This window comes from Aethalodelphis obliquidens, unplaced genomic scaffold (genome assembly GCF_003676395.1).
Source record: "Aethalodelphis obliquidens isolate GAN/ISIS:26980383/991018 unplaced genomic scaffold, ASM367639v1 scaffold81, whole genome shotgun sequence".
Taxonomy (NCBI): domain Eukaryota; kingdom Metazoa; phylum Chordata; class Mammalia; order Artiodactyla; family Delphinidae; genus Aethalodelphis; species Aethalodelphis obliquidens.
Window position 1 is genome coordinate 3674948 of NW_020838025.1, and position 21361 is coordinate 3696308.

Genomic DNA, 21361 nt, shown 5'->3' on the forward strand with positions numbered 1-21361 from the left:
AGAAAAGGCCATAGCAATGCCAGCGCACTGCAGGAAATGCTTCCAGGAAATGCTGGTGCTCTGAAGCCACTTCTGAAAGAAGAGGAAGTGGAGGGAACTCTATCTAACCTGGATCCCTAAGATTTGGGAAAGAAAATGCTGTTTTCAACACAGCTCATACACTGCAGATGTAACTGAGTAAATATGGATTGCTAGGTCTTTCTGTCATTGTATCTATGGCCCATACACAACCTTTAGCCATTATCCCCTGTCTGTGTTTATTTATGTCTTATGCATATGAGAAAAACTTGCACAGTGCGGGGTGGGGGGTAGGCAAGAAAGTTCAACTGTGTTTTTTTAAGCAACGCATTTGAAAGACTTAAGTCAATTAACTGATTTTAAACTTAGATTATTTCAGAGAAAAAAAAAAGTGTGACCAAAAAAAAAAAAAAAAGAGTATTAAGACAAGTAGATTTTGGATAAAACACTCTGAACTTATGTTTGACATTCTTATACCCTATGCTGCATTTGAATCCTCCTGTACTAAGGGTAGAGAAGAGAATGTGAAGGCTTGGTTAATAATCAAGTATATATAGTTTATTCAAAAGCCACTTAATAGTCCTTATTTTAGAAAAACTAGAGTTTTAAAATAGTCTTCCTTTTGAGCTGTATCCCATCATTAATAGGGATATCATTAGTTTAAAAGTAACACCTTCAGGTGAAGAACAGAGCTCAATAAATCAAGTCAAAAAAGAACTATCTTAGAATAGTTTCTGCTTCGATATAAACCTTTGAGCCTTCATTCTTTTTCAAAGCCTTCAGCTGCTTGACCACTGACTAGACGCCTAATTTGTTCCTAACACTCAACAAGGAACCAGGGGAGCGTTAAAAGAACAGGAGTAAAGGCATGTTTGCTGAGGAAAAGGGAACATTACCGGTTAACGGAGACAAAGCAGACATACACATGCAAAACAGTGCGATATTTTATTTAGACTCTTGTAAACGATCTGCCTGCGAAATTCTAAAAAGCTAAAGTGAGCAAAAAAGAAGTCAAATATCCCACTCAAAAGTGATACTACCCACTTGCCTCTGTGTGTGTGTGTGTGTGTGTGTGTGTGTGTGTATTCTGTTAAAGGCATGTTCACCTCAGAACCTAAAAACTAAGAACCTACCATCTTTAATAGCATCAATGGCTCCATTTGGTGCTCTGAAATTTACCAAACCCCAGACTTCATTTAATCCTCTAAAATTCAGGCCTCAGTCTAAGAGGTCCTTAAAATATTTCAATCCCACTTGCATGTTTCTAAAATTGGATTGCTGTAGAGTTAGTGGGTACATTTTATGTAAGGGTGGATTTATTCTCTGAAATTACATGATTAAATCAATGGGACATCTTGAAACATTGACTTAGGAAAAAAATAGAAAGGATTATCCCTATTTTTTTAAAGCTATATTACCAAAACATCAGAATCATACTGCTTGTTTTTTACACCAACGCTCACATTGTGGTCACAAAAATTACTTATCCAGGCCAACCAAGAATGAATCATTTATATAACTAACATAATATCAACAGGAATAGCATAAAATATTGTGCTGGTGTCATAAGTTAATACAAACTACTGCATTAATATTGAAGAAAATAAGCATTCTATTTGACTGGTTTTTAATTAATTGATAATTTGGAAACAATCTTAAACTTGAAATCTAAAATCTCTTACATGGAGCCTTTGGATTATAGTCAATGTTTCAGGACCCTCTTAAGGCAGCAATAAATAACAAAGTTAGTCTTTATTTTATGCAAATGAGAAACATATTCAGATACTTTCAAAAAGAAATTTTTCTATTACTTATAAAACTTACATGCAGAGAAACTGACTAATAGAAAATCTTCAGTGGATTACTAACTCTGTTATATTCATTATACCGTTCATACCATTTTCTTCTCATTTCCAAACAGTGTACCATAATTTTTTTCTCAACGAAAGCTTCAAGGGAATGGTAACAAGGAAAATCCATAAATTTAGGTAAACAGCTAAGCCAAAATTGTGCACAGAGACAGTACAACCTAAACCACACATTTTATGATCATTCTGGAGAAATGTGATGTATGTGAAAAAAATAAACAAAAAAAACAACAAGGGCAAAATAAAGCTTGGGGGTCACTTAAATCTCATAAATAGAGAGTTTTCTCCCAGACAGAACACCGCAAGAAGACAGCTATCAAATCAATAAATACTTACTAGGCACATACCATGTAAAAAAAAAAATGTCTAACATTATATTTACAATAATCTTTGGCTATATCTAAGTAAATTATAAAAGTAAATATTTCTTAAGATCAAACATTTTCAAATTTCAACATAAACATCTGGTAGATGCTGACTTAGCTCCCGTCCCCAGCCCTCTATCACCATCTAGTGGTAAAATTCATGAAACACCTGAAGAAAACGACTCCTGTCCTATTTACTGCTTGCGACTGACTACACAATAACATGGCCTAACCCTTCCCTCCTCCCCCGAGTATTCCTTCAGTCATCTCTAATGCTAATGTACACCAAAAACAGTCCTGGAGCTGCCCAGACAAATGTATGCTGGAAATGTTTAAAAAAATAATTGATACCTATAAGAAATTATCTTACAGATGTTAAAAAAACTAAAAAGGCTGCAACATACATGGATTTCACAGGGAAAATGGAACAAATACTGGCTGCTCTTCCTTGACATACAAAAAAATTTTAATTAAATATGAAATGATTTATTAGAGTTTATTTATTAGAGTTGAAGAAGGAGGAATAAGATTGTCAGTGTTAAAATTTTTAACGTATCAAGAAATGCATGGGATTCAAATGGCAACTTTTATTTTGAATATTCTAAAGTTTTTCTTATAAGCTACAATAACAAGAAATCATCTAAAATGATTTTTATAATGGTGTAATGTGGCTATCAGACCACCTATCTTTTCTCCTCCTCATTTGAAAACGCAAGATATGGAACTAAACTGGAAATTCCTTTCTTTCAAACAGCTTCATTGGCAAGCGTTCTTGATAAAGTGGCCAATTTCTCCTTGAATAATGCCAGAGAATATCCACTGGTTGCAGCAGTTCTCAGAAATGAGCCACACATCTGATTAAATCAGCCTAGCTTATGAACAAGAAGCTAGAATTAGTCACCAGACCGCCCAAAGCTTCCAAGTCTAAGTTTAGGTTTAAATGTTATAAACAAGACTTTCCAACAACACTCTAGACATGTTTATCTGGACACACATATAAACACACAGCATGTATAACGAGGGCTAATAGATTTAGTATAACAAACATGACTCAGCTCCTTAACCTATGGTAGTTTTCAAATAGTCCTTAGAAACAGACCTTAAACATCCCATCCCATGCTTGTTACTACTAGCCCAAACCAAAATACTTTCAGTAACAGTGAAGCCATCTGTCAAGTATCAAAAATAAATATCTCTTGTGTTTCCTCAAAAAGCCTGAACCATATCACCAGTGTCTTTAGATTTTTATGTGCTGTTTTATGCAGCTAGAGAAATGCCACCATTAAACACAATAGAAAAATGAATAAGTATATAAGGACGTGAATACTGGGCAGAACACTTACATGATATAAATTTGGAATCATCTAGATCAGGGCTTCTCAACCCCATCAAACCCAATGCACTCTTTCTGTGGGATATATTTCAACCTATTTTTAGTACAGTGATATGAAAGCCAGACATAATATAACCTATCTGCACACACAGACCTCACTTTGCCTGGTACTGTGGGACCATAACAATATGGACTGCATCGCTTTCTCTACCTCATCCAAGGAGGGTCCTTAACCCTTGAACTTGATTAACAGCATCACCATCCACCCAGGCACCTGAACCGGAAATTCTGAGTCATCCTATGACCCCTCTTGCCCTCACCCCTATTAGCAGCCCTGCACCAAATCTTGCAGATTTGCCCTCAGATACAGTGGGCAAGCTAGGCCTCCACCCGGCCTGGCCCTGCATCGGGCTTGCCTCGGGCCGCGGGAGGCTGTGTCGTCTCATGGACCAGCAAGGACCTGGAAGCACAGCACACCTGGCTCCCACCTCCCACCGTACACCCAGCTGAGAGGACAAAACCAACCAACTGCACCACGATTCTAAACTGCCGGCACTGCTGCTAGTGGCCTCAGGTTCTCCCTTCTGTCCCAGGCCCTCACATACTCTTCTTGTCTAGTACTTTTAACACTCAATGGTTATTTTCTAATGAAATAAAAATAGCTAACTTTTATTGGGCACTCCCTACACAGCAGGCATCGTTCTCAGCACCTGACCTGCATCAACTACCTTCATGCCCTTGATAAACCCCTGAGGAAGCACCAGTATTACCCTAACGTTCTCAAGGTCACACAGGTCAGAAAAGCCGTTGCTGGGATCCAGACTCAAGCCACCTGGCTCCAGAAGTTCTGGCTTTCACCACGGCTCAGTACTGAAATGAAACGCACGCCTCAAGGTACTAATGACATGACCAAAAGCCTTGCCAATTATTTATGTTACCGAATGCTAGGAGCACAAACTATTTCACCACTGCAGATAAAGCTGGGGTTGAAGTTGAGAAGCACCCTTAAGCAAAGCCTCAATAATTTCTTTACTAAATATGAAAGATTATACTCACTATTAAGAGAACGTTAAGCCTACCAATCACACGTATTTGATCATTTTATTCCCTTATAATTCAGATGAGCATATAGTTCAGGATCAAAACCTAGATAACTCTTGAAAGTGTCACGTACTGAGCTGGCACGGGTGTAAGCTGAGACAGTGCGGGCAAACCCGTGGGCACAGCGCATCTGAAAATTCGCGTCTACGTTAGGATTGCGTTACCCAGTTAAACAAGCAGCTTAGGACAAGGAAAAAGGGCTCAGGGAATCCAGCCATTTCATCAGCGAGAGGCCCCACAGTGAAGCTTCTTCCATCCAGTTTACTAACACAAACTGGGAAGCCCTGGATGCTGGATGAGCAGGTATTCAACAAAAATCTCTAACGGAGGTTTCCTGGGTGGGTGGATAACGGTTTCTAGGTCAGTGGTCGCTGCTGGCGGCTTTGTTCAACGCCACAGGAAAGAACCCAGCTCACCCAAGTTGAGTATTTTTATTTGCCTTGGCTTCCTGAAGGAACACATAAGCTAAGTTCTAGTTTAAATTCTCTCTCTCCTCTACAGCAAAACCATCACAAATCTTTTGTCCCACTATTAACAACTAAGTACGAAATTTATGATTGGTGTGACTTCAACAGGATTTTAGAGAGGGAGGCTGCATTTGTCCTTCCAACACACAGGCCTCCGTGGAGACAACTAAACAAACAGGCTGGTCAGGAGGCTGGGCCACTGAGGGCACTGATGTCACCAACGAACTACAACTCGGGTTAGATAAACACCCCCTACAGGAAGCCTGCCAGGCTCCCGAAGGAGGAGTAGAACATGGGATCCGAACGAGCCTTCCTGTCATGATGGAGTCACACAAGTGGAACCACACGTCCTCATTCAACCCACCCCGTGATACCTGGGAATAAGACAAGGGCAACATGCACCGCTGCTCCCTGAACAGCTCACTTGAGGACTAAACACAGAAACTTGGCCTCACTGATTCTACATTCTGATGACGCCAACTGGTCCATGCAACACAGCCTAAGAATCACTGCTGTGCTCCAAATAGGAACTAAACAGGTACATAGATCTCTACAGCATTAATGGCCTAAAACCACAGAAAAGTTTCTCGGTCACGCTGCCAAGGAAACTAAATTGCCAAAGAGGACCACACAACACTCGCACAAAGCAGAAGCACACACAAGTGTGCTTTAGCTGACAGCAGTTTGCTGGACAGAGAAGACGACTGAGTCTACAAATTTCAGGGGTGCTTAGTCTTGGGGGGGGTGGTGACAATAACAACAAAAACCTGCATGAGCTCACCCACAGCATTCAGTTAACCTCAGGCAAGTTCGCTGGAGTCTCCCCACCACAAAACCTTCCCCTCAACATGCTAGCGCCTGCTCTTCACACATCACGCAGCCCGAACGGGCGACATCTATTTGTCGGAACAACTCCGGGGAAAGTTTATCTAACTGATAAAAGGTTTATCTAACTGATATCGAGGCACGGGGAAGTCATTCCGCCCTATACGTGAGTTGACTTGAATTTCATGCTAACAGAACAGCCTGTTTGTGGCCTATCGAACATACACTGTACATCTGCTTTAATTATTAAAGAAAAGGGTGCACAGACCAGAAGTAAAGGCCCTTGTTAAAAATAGGGATTAAATTCTTCCCTTCCTGGGGTGCCAGTGTTGGTCCTCCTCCCATGACAAGACAGACGCCCGTCCCAGGGGCCAAGGCCACACTGACTCACTGTGTACGTGCCGATCTTTTTTTGGAAACCATGAAGGAATGTATCCCTGACTTGTTTTATGTGCTCTGTTCTGAGAAGACATAAAACTGTGCTGAAAACCATGTTTCTCCAGAGCAGTTCCTCAAGTATCTGAGAGGCTGTCTCCTGGGCTTTAGTCCTGGAGACTCAAAATCAGTTTGGCTCAAATCAAACATTTTTCTATTCCTATTACAGATTGTTTATTATTTTCATCGACATAATAAAAATGAAGTATTCATTCTCTATGAGTCTCCTTCCGGCCGAAGCTTCTCTCAGTGACTTCTGAGGCTCATTTTCCTAACTTGTTCTAACGATTTACTAAAAAAGCTGAGCCGTCAGAGTGCCAAGTAAATAAACCGTCTTATAAAGCAGCGCGCAATCCTCTAAGGGACCCATCCTAGGATGACTCATTATGCAGGTCGGGGGTCCAGAAACCTACGGAAGGAACTCAAAAGTGGGCAGATACAAATGAGTAGATGATTTGATGCCACTGGGTTAACAGTATTTAAAAATATCCACAGTCCTTGTTTTCAGATTAATTCCATCGTCTCTCTTATCTTTACCTACAGGACCAGAGCATACAGTTGCAGGATATTCCCTGTCTCTCCCCTGTGTGTTTTGGTAACACACATTCACTCAACAAACATTTCTGAGAGTCTGCTATAGGAGCGGGCACTGGTGAGACCAAAACAAGCCAACCAAGGCAGCCACTGCCCACTCCAGCTGAGATTGATATAAAAACATAGGCCATGAGGGAAGTATATGAACAATGCCAAGGTATCAGGGACACGCCCAGGGATAGTGACAGGTGAACTGAGTCTTAAGAGCAGTATGGAAATAATGAGAAAGGATACATTTTGGAGACTCCGAGGGATAAAAGAAAATGCCCTCTGGCTTTATGAGCACCTTTCCAAAAATCCATACATAGAAGAGGAAATACATGCACTGAGATTTTGTTTTTGTGACTCTGAGTTCTCAATTTTGACGCTTTGCTAATATCATCAACTGAAATTCATTCTTTCTGATTCTTAAGGTTAAACCCAATCTAATATTAGCAACACAGAAAACCTGTTTGAGCAATTCAACTAATTGAGACTAGGTATTCAACTCATGACTCAACGTCAGTGCCTGTTTCAAAGTGAGGTTTTTGTCAGCCGTCCACAAAATATGTAAATATTGCACATATCAATTCTTTTTATGAACTGTTACTGGTGCCAACCTTCCAGAAGGTGGAGCTATCGTACCAGACATTTGTTTCTCCAATAACGCTCAGATAAAGGTAAGCACACAACTGCCAACGAATTTCCATGCCTGTCGCTCATTTCAAGAGGTTAAAACAAACCAAAAAGCACTGTTTTCCAGTGTAGTGACTAATTATGTTCTAAAGACATACTTTCTGCCACGCCCTTCCACTACCCTAAATCAATGCACTGACTTTGGCAGGATTTGATGCCTCACATAGAGAAACACACAAAGGCACGTCTGCATTCCATGTTTTTCTACCAGATCACACTTTTTAAAGCACGTCTTCAATTACTGTATCACAAAGCTCGAAAGCGTCACGGTACAGTGAATTATGAACGCCTCACCGTGATGATCAAGATAGCCTCACATTATGCCCCACCCGCCTCGGCTGACTTTCCTTCCCTGATGCCTTAGCTTACACCGTTCTTCTCCTCCCAGATTGACTTTCACCCTATTCTAGGCATAAAAGAGCCATCATTTCAGACACCAGTTCCTTCACAGATCCTTTTCGAGGGCAACTTCCAAACTCACTTCCTTTCTTCTTCTTCTTTTTTTTTTCTGGCCATGAGGATTGAACTCTGGGTCTCATCAGTGGAAGCGTCGAGTCCTAACCACTGGACTTCCCTAAATTCATTTCCTTTAAATTTCTCTGCACTTTCCTATAATGTTTCTATTGAGCCTTGTACTAAAATCCTCTGATATACTCAGAGGATTGAGTATATCTCTCAATGTCCAGTGGAATCCTGTCTGCAAACATAACCCCCTCTCCACACACACACACACACACACACATACACACACACACACACACATACACACACACACACACACACACACCACTCTAAAGCACTTGTCAGCAAAGCTTTAACTTTTTAAAAACAATGTAACCCAGTAAAGAGCTCCTGCAGTTAAAATAGATTCATTGAAAATGTCCATATCTATCTAAATGTCCATCAATAGGGACCGACTAAATAAATTATGGGATACTACAAAGCTATGCAGAAAAAATGGCATAATTATATAGGGCTAACATGAGTAAGTCCCCAAGACAGCAAGTGGGAAAAGGCAAGTTGCTCTAGTGTGGCTAACCGTCCAGTGAAGCAAGTGGGAAAAATTGGGGATAAGGCAGTAACAATAAAGTTGTTTTTGTACCTAAAGAAAAGATTTTGGAGTAAGGAACAAAATAAGACATTTATAGAAGTAAGTAAACCAGCTTTTAAGGCAGCCGTTGCCAGGCTGGATGGAAACTGACTGGAAACGATAACAGACCTTGGAGGATTCCCCGTATTAGGCTCACTCTATTTGTACACAAATACACAAGAGATGTTTATATATAACCAGTCTCGTAACCGACAAGGCAGAGTCCCGCCTGGAAACAATGCTGGGGAAAGGAAATGTGTGCGTGTGTGAGCATATGGGGTGGGCTGGGGGTGGTGGTCATACCCGGTTATGTGGAGGGTTCTGAGATTAATCAGGATGAAGCCCCGTGGTATTTTAATCCTAGGGGTCCACAAAGGGAAATGGAAATAAATTGAGGGAACATAGAACTATTCGGCATAAATCAAAGCATCAGAGACAAAAGGAAAACAAAACATCGATTATGTTGTCTTTTTTCCTTTTTGGAATCCTGGAAGCAGGAAATATGCCCTCTACATATTATTATTACTACTACTACTATTATTATTACCATCATCGTTATTATTTTATTTATTTTGTATTGAAACTGGCGTCTAGTGTTGAATAAAGCCACGTTATTTGCGTTGTTAATCATCAGAACAAAATACCTATTTTTTAAAATACACAAAATAGGATCAATAGTTTGTCAAGATAAAATATTTTTGCAAACATTAATAAGATACTTATTTCCATTTCTAATAGAGAAAAAATGTATACAAGCTAATCTTTACACTTAGGCATATGCACAAAATGCCCAGCATAAATCTCAAGGAAATACAAAAAATTTTACATCCTGCATTGAAATATGTCTAAGTCTTTCACAAATATGCCCAGGTTTCCACAAGCTCCACACTCTGGGACACCTGAGGCCAGTTTTCAAAATCTGGGTGACAGGGTGAGTGAGGTGCATAAAAGAAAGGAAGACTCCACTCCTAAAACCTCCCGGCTACAAAGAAGGAGTAACAACAGACAGCGTAAGGACAGATTTGTATCATTCACTGACATCCAATAGGGAAAAAAAAATGATCAGAGAAGACAGGCTGAAATATAAAACTCAAGGCCCCAGGAGAAGTCAGACATTCTTGTTTTTGCTACATAAGCCCCTGATGATATTCTTACTTCCTCCTTGGGTTTCACCTAATCTGTGGATGTTCTCGCCCTAGTCTCTGTCTCAAGGTCTCCCTATGAATCTCTCCTCTCACTAATACCACCCAATTAGTCCTCTGATCATCACAATTTCTGCTCTCAGGGCACAGGGTCTGCACGGGCGTCCAAAGCTATGGCGGTAACTGATGAGGGCCAGGCAGCTGGAGGGAGCTAGACAAAACAGGAGGCAGGACATCTGCCCGGAGGATGAAAGTTCCTCCAAGGGCTGTAAGATCAGAGGCTCCGAAACAGCACGGCAGGGAGGCTCACACGTGGCCACATTTCTGACTTACCCAGACACTTTTGGAAATATAGAATTCTGAGCCAGAAACAAGGATTCTGACTGGTTCATTTGAAGTAGGGTCTTGGAATCTGCATCATTAAAGCTCCCCGGCTGGTGTCAATGACCAGTCAAGTATATAAACAACGACCTTAAAAGAGTCAGAACTGCTTCAGAGTCCCCAGGTGAGCAGAGGGCAAGGAGGACCGCCCAGGGGCCCAGGGGTGAAGAGGTGGTAGCCCCAGGCTTTTCTTAAAAGCCTCCCAAACATTTGAAGAGAAACCACAGGACGTGCCCTTGCCCTGCTGGCAGTAAGCTCCTACAGCCAAAAACTCTCCTAAGGCAGACACTCTGTCTTGAAATATGCAATCCTGAGAAGACAAGATGAACAGACAACTCACCAAGTTCCTCCTGGACGCTTATGTTTTCATCTTCCCCAGTTCCAAGGCAAGCACAGCCTTAACCACTAACTCTACCACTCGCCTTGGTATCTATCGTCATGATTACCCTCACCACTTATCTGCTGCCATCACTCTCTTTACCTCAGATTAAAAAATGTCACACCTGCGTACAACCAGCATTTCCTGATGAGAAAATACACTTTTCCTGTGCTCCCAACAAGGCCTGTCCTGCCTAGAGGAGCCGGCTCTCAGATGCTTGATGAATTAATGAACCAGCGTTCACTGTTCACGTGGCTGCAGAAAAGAGCCGCTGAACTGGGGAAGGAATCCTAAACTCTGAATCTAAACTCTGGCTGCAAAGTCCAGCCCAGCTACCTCCCCGCCTGAGCAACTTCGTTACATTCTCCCAAGTTCTACTCTCTCATCTGTAAAAATATAAACAGCTGTCCCTCACATGGTTCCTGTGTAAACTGGCTGTGACAGGATCTAATACAAAGAAAGCGCCCCTCAGTCAAGTGTGGGAAAGGATGTGTATCTGTGCTTCGATCCAGTCCTCGAGACAAGTGTTCATCTGAGTCCCCCGGCGACCTGCCGATACAACTGCTATGAAGCAGAGGCCACGATCCGGCTTCCCACGGGCCAGTCAGTCAGTCAGGTTCCGTTTCGCCCCACAAGACGTCAGGCCTACACAATTTGAAAAGTGTCTGACTTAGACGGCACGTGAAACCAGAAGAGACATAAAAGTGCAGTTGAGAGCACGAGCTCCGGGAGCGGCTCTGCCAGGGTCCAAATCCCAACTCTAGGGGCTGTGGGACATCTCTGTGCCTCAGTTTCCTCATCTATTAAGGAAGAGGTGGAACCCACCCAGCTCATGGAGCTGTTGTGAGAACCCAACGAGTTAAAACACAGAAACACAAAAAAGTGTTTAAAACAGGGCAATCACCACTTGAGGTTCTGACAACACTGGCCCATCCACAGAGGAGGCAACATTGGACCCTGACAATGTCTAGCTGAGCAGCTGCCCCCCCCACCCCTGGGTGGGCCATGAGCTCTCCACTTCTCCACCATTCCTCAGTCCCCAAGGGTCTTACACCTGGTCTGCTTCACTTATCTGGCCTACCTGTCATCAGGTGACCACCTGTAGGGCTCTCCCTTTGGCCTTGGACTTTGCAACTCCTGGTATCAAGAGGAAAACAAGCAGATCCAGTGAATTTAATTTAATGGTAATTTCCACCTGAGTCATGCTGCATACAAACATGGGGCACCCCGTGGAGAAGGCAAGGAACACAAGAGAGCACGGGGACAAATAATGGGTGTTTCTGAGACCGTCAGAATAAACAGAGCCTCCTGCAATAAGTCAGGGAAGTCTTGAGAGCCGCAGTTCAGAGACTGCTAGTGCTAAGTCATCCATTTCATCAGCATAATGTTTACATCTGAAGGACTCTGCAATGTGCCCTGGTAATCGTCCTTATGTCCCTTTGTCCTTACATGTATTTGCCCACCAGATGTCCTTGCAAGCGGAAGCTAGCAAGCCTCTGTAGGCAAACGGGTGCTCTGAGCCCCAGGGGTCAAAGCAGCAGCCAGGACTCTATGGGCACCAGGGAGGGAGGGAGAATCGGTGCACCCAGGCACAGCCAAGTGGGAAGCTTCCCTAAACCAGCCCTGCGTCCCTTGGGGCCTCCGCCGAGTCTATTAAGGATCAGTAGTGACTACTGGGTTTGTATGTAAGACTCAAAATAAGCAAATATGCTTCATGAGGGAAGGGACCTGGGTCTGATTTAGTCACTGCTTCATCCCCAGTGCCTGGAACACAGCCCATTACACAGTAGGTGCACGTAAAGTACCTAGAACAGCACCTGGCATATCATAAGCACAGAAATAAGTACTACTGACTATTGTGACTGCAAATGTACGTTATGTTTTTTAAGTCAAATTGAACTCGACACGTTAAACTGTGAGCCCACAATTCGGCTGTGGAACCACCTGGGAGAACACACCTGCAATGTAGCAGCCTAATAAAGAGCCTTCCAGGGCAGAATTTCTTATCTGGTTCTGCGTCACACACTCTGATGAGGGATTTGCAGCCCAATTCTGAGTACTTCCATCTCTAACTGCACACGATTTTTCAGTGGGAATGACACTGGAGCGCTCCTTGGAACATTACGAATTATATTATACAACCCGAAAGAAACCCAAAATACAGAGATTTCCTGCCTCTCACTTTCAAAACAGTAACATTAGCAGCACACACTTAGCAAAAGATTAACGCATGATGAGTTTATCTGAAGTCCTACTCAGGACCTGTTGGGTTGCCCAAAGAGTTCGTTTGGGTTCTTCCATAACATCTTACAGAAAAACCGAAATGAACTTTTTGGCCAACCCAAGATTTGTCAGTAATGCTTAAATATGGAAAAAATTAATGTGGGGAAAAAAATAACAATAACAGCACCTCTTATCTAACAGATGGGGTCATGGATGCCAGAGTGCTTCTTTACTCAAATACTAATTCCGCATTTTGGGGGAGCCCCGCTCACCACCTGTTTGTTACACCATGTGGCCGCTGACAAGGAACGGGGAGCAAAACCTGCCCCCCGCCACAAAATGTGTCTCTTAGGCCTGCTAATTATTTTGAGCTGGAAACAATCCAGGCACCAAAGACTCAGGAACCTTTGACCTACCCCCCTAACTGCCTAAAAGAATTTAGGTAGAGGACCTGTTCCAGAGAGGAGCTACCACTACAGATACCTACAGTATAATATGAATTAGGTGTGTAGACAGGGAGGAACCTAGCAGAATTTGTTTGTTAAAATGCCTCTCGGGGTCCCACTGTCTCTGTACAGGGTACAGCAAACGTTTGTTTACCAAACACTGGCTCTTCTTTCATCTTCCTGTGAATTGCCTTCCCCCGCTTTGAATTCCCAGACCACTAACCTCAACGTCTTCTCTTGTCTTTGGTTGAAGATGGAGTTTGAGGTGGTGGCTTCTGCCATTTTGGTGAGTTACTCAGTTTTCCTGGGTCTCTCCCATGTACACATGTTATTAGACTTTTTAGTCGGTCTCATGTCAACGTAATTCTGAGGCCAGGCCCAGGAACCTAGAAGGGTAGAGGGCAGTTTTTGCCTCCCCCATGAGAGCTTCCTCTTAGGAGGGTGTGGTAGCTACAGCCATGTCTTCCCACCTCAGTGACCCCACCAGCTCTCCACCTTTTACCACATGTTGAATTTGGCAATGGTGAAGTTTACAAAGAAAACCTGCTGAGGTTGTTGCCCGGCTGTTCATTTGCCGGATGACGTGGCGACGTCGGGGAGAAAAAAAAAAAAAAGTAGATAAAAGTTCAAGAAGAAGAAAAAAAAAAAGGACCACGCTTTTTTAGGGATCGCTGAAGGAAAGGAACTAGCACAGAGGCCAGCCTGACACGCACAGAGATCCAAACATCTCTCTTCCTCCTTGTTTCCATTTCCTGACCTTGAGTGAGTTCTAACTGACCAATTCAGCAGAATGACAGCTGACCTACTATCTCATGGTTTCTGTCAAGTTCCTGATTTTCATCTGTTCCTGAAGACGAGTGAGAACTCTGCGTAGAACAGTCTTAGCCTGGAGCGTCCACTGAGACATGTTCTGAAATGAATGCTGTTTGACTCACAGATGAAGGGCTACAAACAGGTAAGGAAACAGCTTTTCCATGAAAGAACATCAGGGTGTGTGAAGGGGGCATGAGAATGGAAGAGGAGAATTCTGGGCTAGGCGGCAGTGGTGCCGAGTACCACTGCACTGTCCCCATTCTCAGTAAGTTCCTTTGGGTTTGAGAACTATAATTGGTTGATATAGTAATATATTTGCTCGTGCTGGTTTGGGGATCCAAATCTGAAATTTTATCACTGATGATTATTTAGGATTTCTGACTGTGGCTGTCAAAATACATCTGTGATGAGGCGATATCAGAGAAAATGCTTAAAAGGTATTCACCCAGGACAAACATTTCAAAAGCTTGTAGATATATATCAAAATTGCCTCTAAAAACTGCAAACTCAATTATGATGATAATACCTATAAGTCAGTGTGCGTATGTTTTGGTTGGCCAGTTCATGTAGGCATAGATATACAGTTAGTATCTATTTGTACATATGCTTATATAGATAAAAGCTTTTGTCTTTGTTGTTATTGGGATAAATTAACCCTATTAATACCTAGTAAAGTATGTCTTTACCTTGAAAGTGAATCACAAACATCTATCCTGTGCATAGCAAAACTTTAAGTTCACATGTTAACTTATTATGGGCTAGGACTAACCAGCTAAATTATTTAAAATACTTTAAACATTATACATTTACAGGACACACAGGGGAATTAGCGCAGATCCACACCGTCAGCACAGTGAACCAATGAGAAATTTTTTTTTCAAGCAAGGATGCCTAATTCTATGGGGAAAGTGAACCAAAGGTCACACTGGTAAACAGAAAATACTCTACAGCTTGCGAATTTATCTTCCTAAAACGTACAGACTTGAAAACAGCTTTGGCACTAAAAAAAAAACCTAGATAAGTTTAAAAAAAAAATAAATAAAACAAGGTACTCACTCTAAAATATCAAAATAACCTTTTATGATCTGTGAACATAACAAATAAATTTTAGACTTCAATAAAATCTATAAATACACACATAAAAGTATGCACATCTATACACATTACACACTGGTAATAATACACATAAACTGTAGATTGTCGTGTCTGTTACAGCTTAGTAAGGAAGAAATGAGGGGACACCAAGATACTCAAAGCGTGAAGACCCAGGAAGGGAGAGTGGGCAGGGCGTGGGGAAAAAAACTACTGTTTGCTGAGATGTGAAAGTGCCCATTTCACACTTGAGGAAGCAGGCAGACAGGAGGTAACCACCCTGACCAAGGTTACCCAGCTGATATCACAGTGAGCCTGAGCCCCTGGGCACAAGGAAGGTACCTGCACCCCACAGGGTTTCAGTCAGCCCAGCCTTCCCACTGCTACACCCCTCCCGGCCCTGCCACACTGTCCCACCAATCGCCAATTGGCATGTCCTTCAGTCCTCTTCAACTACTTTCATCCTCAATCATGCATTTGTAGGAGAGTATTTCTAATTCCCTGGTGAGAAGAATGTTCAATCTAGTGTCACACACATATACTGGGGGGAAAATTACTCTAAAAACATAAAATTATAATTAGTCTTGACATATTTAAACAGGATACAAAAGGGGGAAGGAGACAGGAGTAGAAAAAGACAGTCTCTCAAAATCAGAATAATTTTGGGGGGGGGGGGGGGGGGGGGGGGGGGAGACACATTAAAACAGCTAATGGGTACACCAGGCAGCAAAATACTAAGAAACCACCCTCTAAGAGGCCTGTCTACCAAGCTCCTGAGTCCCATTGCCCTATTTGTAAAACAGTGATGATATTAGCACAAGACTACTGTGAGATTAAATTAGATATTATTTGTAAACTCTTTAACATAGTAATGTAGAAAGTGTTCAGTAAATGTTGGCTAACATCATCATTGCTTTCACTATTACTACAAAGACTCATTTAATCGAAGCAGATGTGTATGAAATTACATATCAGACCACTGGAAAGCATAATTTAGACATTTCAATACCTCTGTAGACCAAAACAGACAGATAAGATATAACGTAAAGCCGTTTACAACAGTGCCTGTCAAACTTTGCTACACATCAGAATTACCTGGGGGGGCTTGTTGAAACGCTTATCCCTGGGCCCTACTCCCCAAAGTTTCTGATTCAGTAAGTTGGGGCCAGAGAATCTGCATTTCTAACAAAGTCCCAGGTGACAGTAATGCTGCTGATCTGGGGGTCCACCCTTTAAAAACCACTGATCTACGGTGACTCCCACATTCACATCTGCCTGACTAATAAATCTATCCATGTGTTTCTCATTCAGTCTAAGTCAGTTAACGAGAGGGCAAAATAATGAATAAATGCTTAAAAAGCAAAAGCACCCCCCATTAGTTTTGCTTTAAAAAGAAAGGGAAACAAACAGATATTTCCCATTAGATCTATGATGTTTCTGAAGTCAACTGCTGAACTGAGAAATATCGGAGGTTTGGGGGTTTTTTTTTCCAACGTACGAAGAGCTAGCATTGTTTCTGCAGTTAGGCAGGAGTCCTGCATGACGCAATTCTAGCAAGTTCACTTAGTCCGATGTGACAAAGCCTGCGGAGTACTGACGGCCCACACTGGCGGCACACGGTGAAGCTGTGTTTCCGGGTCAGACTGTGCCAGTTTGAACAGATGCGCCAAGAGCAAGAACCCCGGCCACATTTTCTCAGATGGCTCCAGCAGAGCCGCTGGTGAGCCACCTTGCTTTTTCAGATGCAAAAGAAAAGGGCAGAGGAGCACTGCTGCCCATAACAATGTTCATTCTATAAAATGTCCCTAGAGTGAATTTAGGTGCTGAGGCTTCCCCAAGCCAAAGTCTGTATGGTAAGAAACCAGAAGTCATGTTTCTTCCATTTGGTTTCAACATTTCTTTGAAGGTTAGGTTGGTACCAGGGAGCTGTCTCTGGAATGCCAAGAATAGACCAGTCCACAGAGACACAGGTCGAAGCCAACGCAAGTTTTTTCTGCCGTCTCCTTCATGGGTATCCTCATTTGCAGAGGGCTGTCTAGCGGAGGAGGACTGAACACTAAGGAGAGTTTCTTTCAACTAAAAATTACATCCTCGGCATAAGAGTGCCACGCCTGTCTAGGCAGAGCGGTAGTTCTCAAAGTGCCGTCCCCAGACAGGCTGCTGCACCAGCATCACCAGCAAACTTGTCAGACATGCAAATTTTTGATCCCAAACCTACTGAACATGAAACTGTGGGAGTGGAGCCCAGCAGTCTGTGTTTTAATAGGCTTCCAGGTAATCGTGTTGCACGTTCAAGTTTCAATTCCATGGGGTAAAGTGTCACTAAGTCCCGAGACAACTCTAGTTTTCACCCGCTTTCTGGCATAATGGTAAACCGTTCCCCCTTTCTACCTCAGAAGTGTCCTGGTTTGGACAATAAATTACATGGTCATCCTTACCCTTCAGATCGGATGCTACAAAGGGGTTTCATTGGTTGGATTCTGTTTACTGCTTGGGATTTCAAATTAAGTGCATGTCTGCTACTACATTCTGGTACTAAACCCATCGCTGCCCTGAATGCTGAAAGATGCACTGCCTCCTAAAAGTCTAGGGATCATGGCTACAGAAATCATTTCAGAAGAAGTATCCTATCTTTACCAAAAAAGAACCCACCATCAAACTATATAAAGTCTGGTTTAAATTTCTAGCATGTGGGATCAAGTCTCCTCCATCAGGTCTTTAAAATCCTTTTTACTAAATCTTCTGGTTCCTCTACAGGGAGTTTTCTTTTCCCAACTAGCAACCAAGAAAAGTACAAACTTAGTAGGAAATTTACTACTCATCTTATCTTTGTGGTAATAACTTGGAAATATTAATTCACAGAAAAACCAAGTTTGCCACAAAGTTTCTCAAGCCACCTGTTCTTTTAAAGGCAAAGTGAGATATTGGTCATATGCTTTTGGATCTGATACATTTTCCATTCCTTTGAAATCTTTTGTCTTCACTCAGCCTAAATTAAATTGCTGGCTTTTTATTCTTCACTGAAGTCTTCCATCTGCTGTTTCTGAAAAGCATCAAAGGCCTCAGATATCATGTTCTGACCCTTTATCTTTCAGATAAAAGTCAGAGAGGGATCGGTGGCTTCTGTTCAATTATGTAACATCTGCTATTGAGGCTAAAATCTCAAAGAAAAAAAGAGATCAGCTATTTGGCTTCTCAGACTTGGCCCAAAGGAGACTGTACACTTTGGTGTGAACACTGGGAAAAAGAGTCTGATTCTCAGTCTTCTAGGATCACACACTTACTTTTATCACGTGATTGGACGATAGGTACAATTTACACCAAGCCGACCTGAAGTGTGTTAACCTTTCTTTTATTGTGGGGGAGATACCTGGCTGGAAAGCAGGGCCCACCTGCTGCTTACCGGCACTTCCAGCCCTAAGGTCAAGGCTGGTAAATGAGCTCACAGGAGGCTTCATCTAATGAATGTTACCATCCTGCTGCAGAGGATAAGCAAAATCTCCTTCTCATTCTAGAGCTATTTCAGTCATTCATTCATTCAACAAACACTGATTCCTTACTGTGTGGCAGCCACGATTCTAGATACTGGAGATACTCTGCTTCCAAGAGTCCCTCGCCTCAGGGAGCTTACGTTCTAATAGGCACAAAGACAACCTTTCCATCGGCAATCTTTCTCCTCTAGGAAGTGGTACTTCTTCAGTATGACAACAATCTCTGGGCCTATTTTAACTTATTAGGTTACATTTTTATTTTCTTTAGAGAGGTTTGGAAGGGATCCTAATCTCATCAGAAGCCAACCAACATGTACTGACTTGATCCAAATCTCAGACCTAACCCTGGTAGGAGCTGATAGCCCTGAACGCACTGTGATGAAAATGGAATATGGGAAACAATACTAAACTCAATTAAATATCCTAGGAGGTGGCCCGTAGTGTTTCATATTCTCTCTTTCCTGGCCCCTGAAACTGCCAACTATGTTTCTGCACAAGGATCTCACCGCTTCCTTCCCTACTATAAATATCTCCGCAAGCACCATCTTTATAGAAGTGAGAAAAGGAAGGGAAAGAATATGCTCTGCGATGAAAAGAAAACCTAAAATGTAAGATTAGCTGCCTCTGTATCCCTGAGCCTATGAAGAATGTGAAATCGGTAGTCCTTGTCACCAGGGCCACTCAGGCAGGTAGCCGGCTAACCAAGAAACAAGACTAAGTAGGAATCACTTTTAGAAAAGGATAAATACTTCCTTTAAATACATTACCGTAACTTACAACGCACCTTTATTGCCTAATCTTTTGGTGTTGTGGCGAGATTCTTCTTGAGTATGGCTCCGCTGATGACAGTTCTGGAACTAATTTTCCCTCGTAAATTATAACTGTAGCACATTGCCAGTCACGTCCAGTTTCTTAGTTTAGTTCAAGTAGCATGAGAATTTTTAAAGACTTCAGCAGCCACCAGAGTTTACCACAAAAGCAAACCCAGACCTAGACTCTTAAGCCCTCAAAAGCATGGAACCTGTCTTAGCCGAGTAACGAAAAGACACAGTAGGGCTTCGCTGGTGGCGCAGTGGTTAAGAGGCCGCCTGCCGATGCAAGGGACACGGGTTCGTGCCCCGGTCCGGGAAGATCCCACATGCCGCAGAGCGGCTGGGCCCGTGAGCCATGGCCGCTGAGCCTGCGCGTCCGGAGCCTGTGCTCCGCAGCGGGAGAGGCCACAGCAGTGAGAGGCCCGCGTACCGCAAAAAAAAAGAAGGACACAGTAAAATTTCTCCACAACTTCTCATGGATGGTTGGCAATAAGGAGCATCTTATTTTAACAAACTAAATATGTCATGGAAAGAACATCCTGCCTCACTAGTTTTTATCTAATAAATCCATTCCTATCCCTACCCCACCTCAGGAGAAGTGCGTGCCTTGTTCTCGCTAAGGGAGACGCCAGTCCTCATGCTCGCAAAGCCAAGTAGCAGAGCACGATAATCAAGAGCAAAGACCGTGTATTCTGGGATCAGACTAGTTCAAATCTTTTTTTTTTTTTTTTTTTTTTTTTTTTTTGCGGTACGCGGGCCTCTCACTGTTGTGGCCTCTCCCGTTGCGGAGCACAGGCTCCGGACGCGCAGCCTCAGCGGCCATGGCCCACGGGCCCAGCCGCTCTGCGGCATGTGGGATCTTCCCGGACCGGGGCACGAACCCGTGTCCCCTGCATCGGCAGGCGGACTCTCAACCACTGCGCCACCAGGGAAGCCCACTAGTTCCAATCTTGACTCCACACTGCTTACTCTGACATGACCCTGATAAAGTTACTTAATGACCCTATGAATAATTTCCCTCACTTGTCATGGAAGTTAAATGAATTAATATGTATACAGTGCCCACAGAGTGACTGGCGTGACGTAAGAGTACAAGCAATGTTTACTGTTGTCATCACTGTCATCACCTTATTTCTCAGGAACACAAATACAGTGGTTGGATGACTACAAGAATGGTGGAAGCCAAAGAGATATATTCGAACTCCAGTGTGTCATTTAAGCTCTGCCTGCGCAGTTTACTCATCTGTAAAGACAGAATAAAAATACCTACCTAGGAAGAACTATCGTGATAGTTATCATAATACCTGGTACACAGTCGACGGTCAAAAAATTACAGCTATTAACACTCTTATATGTAAAAACCTACAGCATACACTTAATGTAGTAAACCTACATTCCAACAGGTGTCCTCTCCTGCACATCTATCAAACCTCCATCCAAAGAACCTTAACTAGCATTTGATGATGGACTCAGCATTTCACTTGGAGCAGTGAAGGACAAACCACCTTCCCCCAGAAAACATGTTCTGAGAAAGTACACACTCGACGTGTAGGGTATAACCTGGGAAAATTTAAGTGCTATGCTGTGGAGTTAAAATAGGAGCTGAGAAGTAGGAAAGAACACCGTGTGCTGGAGCATCTAGCGGACAGAAGGAACAGAATTAGGCCAAGTCTTGAAAGAGGAAAGTGATACAGCTATAGAGGGCTGGGAAACGATAAACTGAATAGGGAAACAACTTCAGTTGACATGCTTATTGACCTCAAAACATGTCTTCTTTTATTCTTATCTTGACCCCTTGGCCTGAGACCCTG

General features: G+C 42.7%; 1 protein-coding gene across 1 annotated transcript in view; it reads right to left on the minus strand.

The window, feature by feature from the left end:
• MED12L (mediator complex subunit 12L) overlaps positions 1 to 21361 on the minus strand; it is a 330647-nt gene that overhangs the window by 138047 nt on the left and 171239 nt on the right. The window lies entirely within an intron of this gene.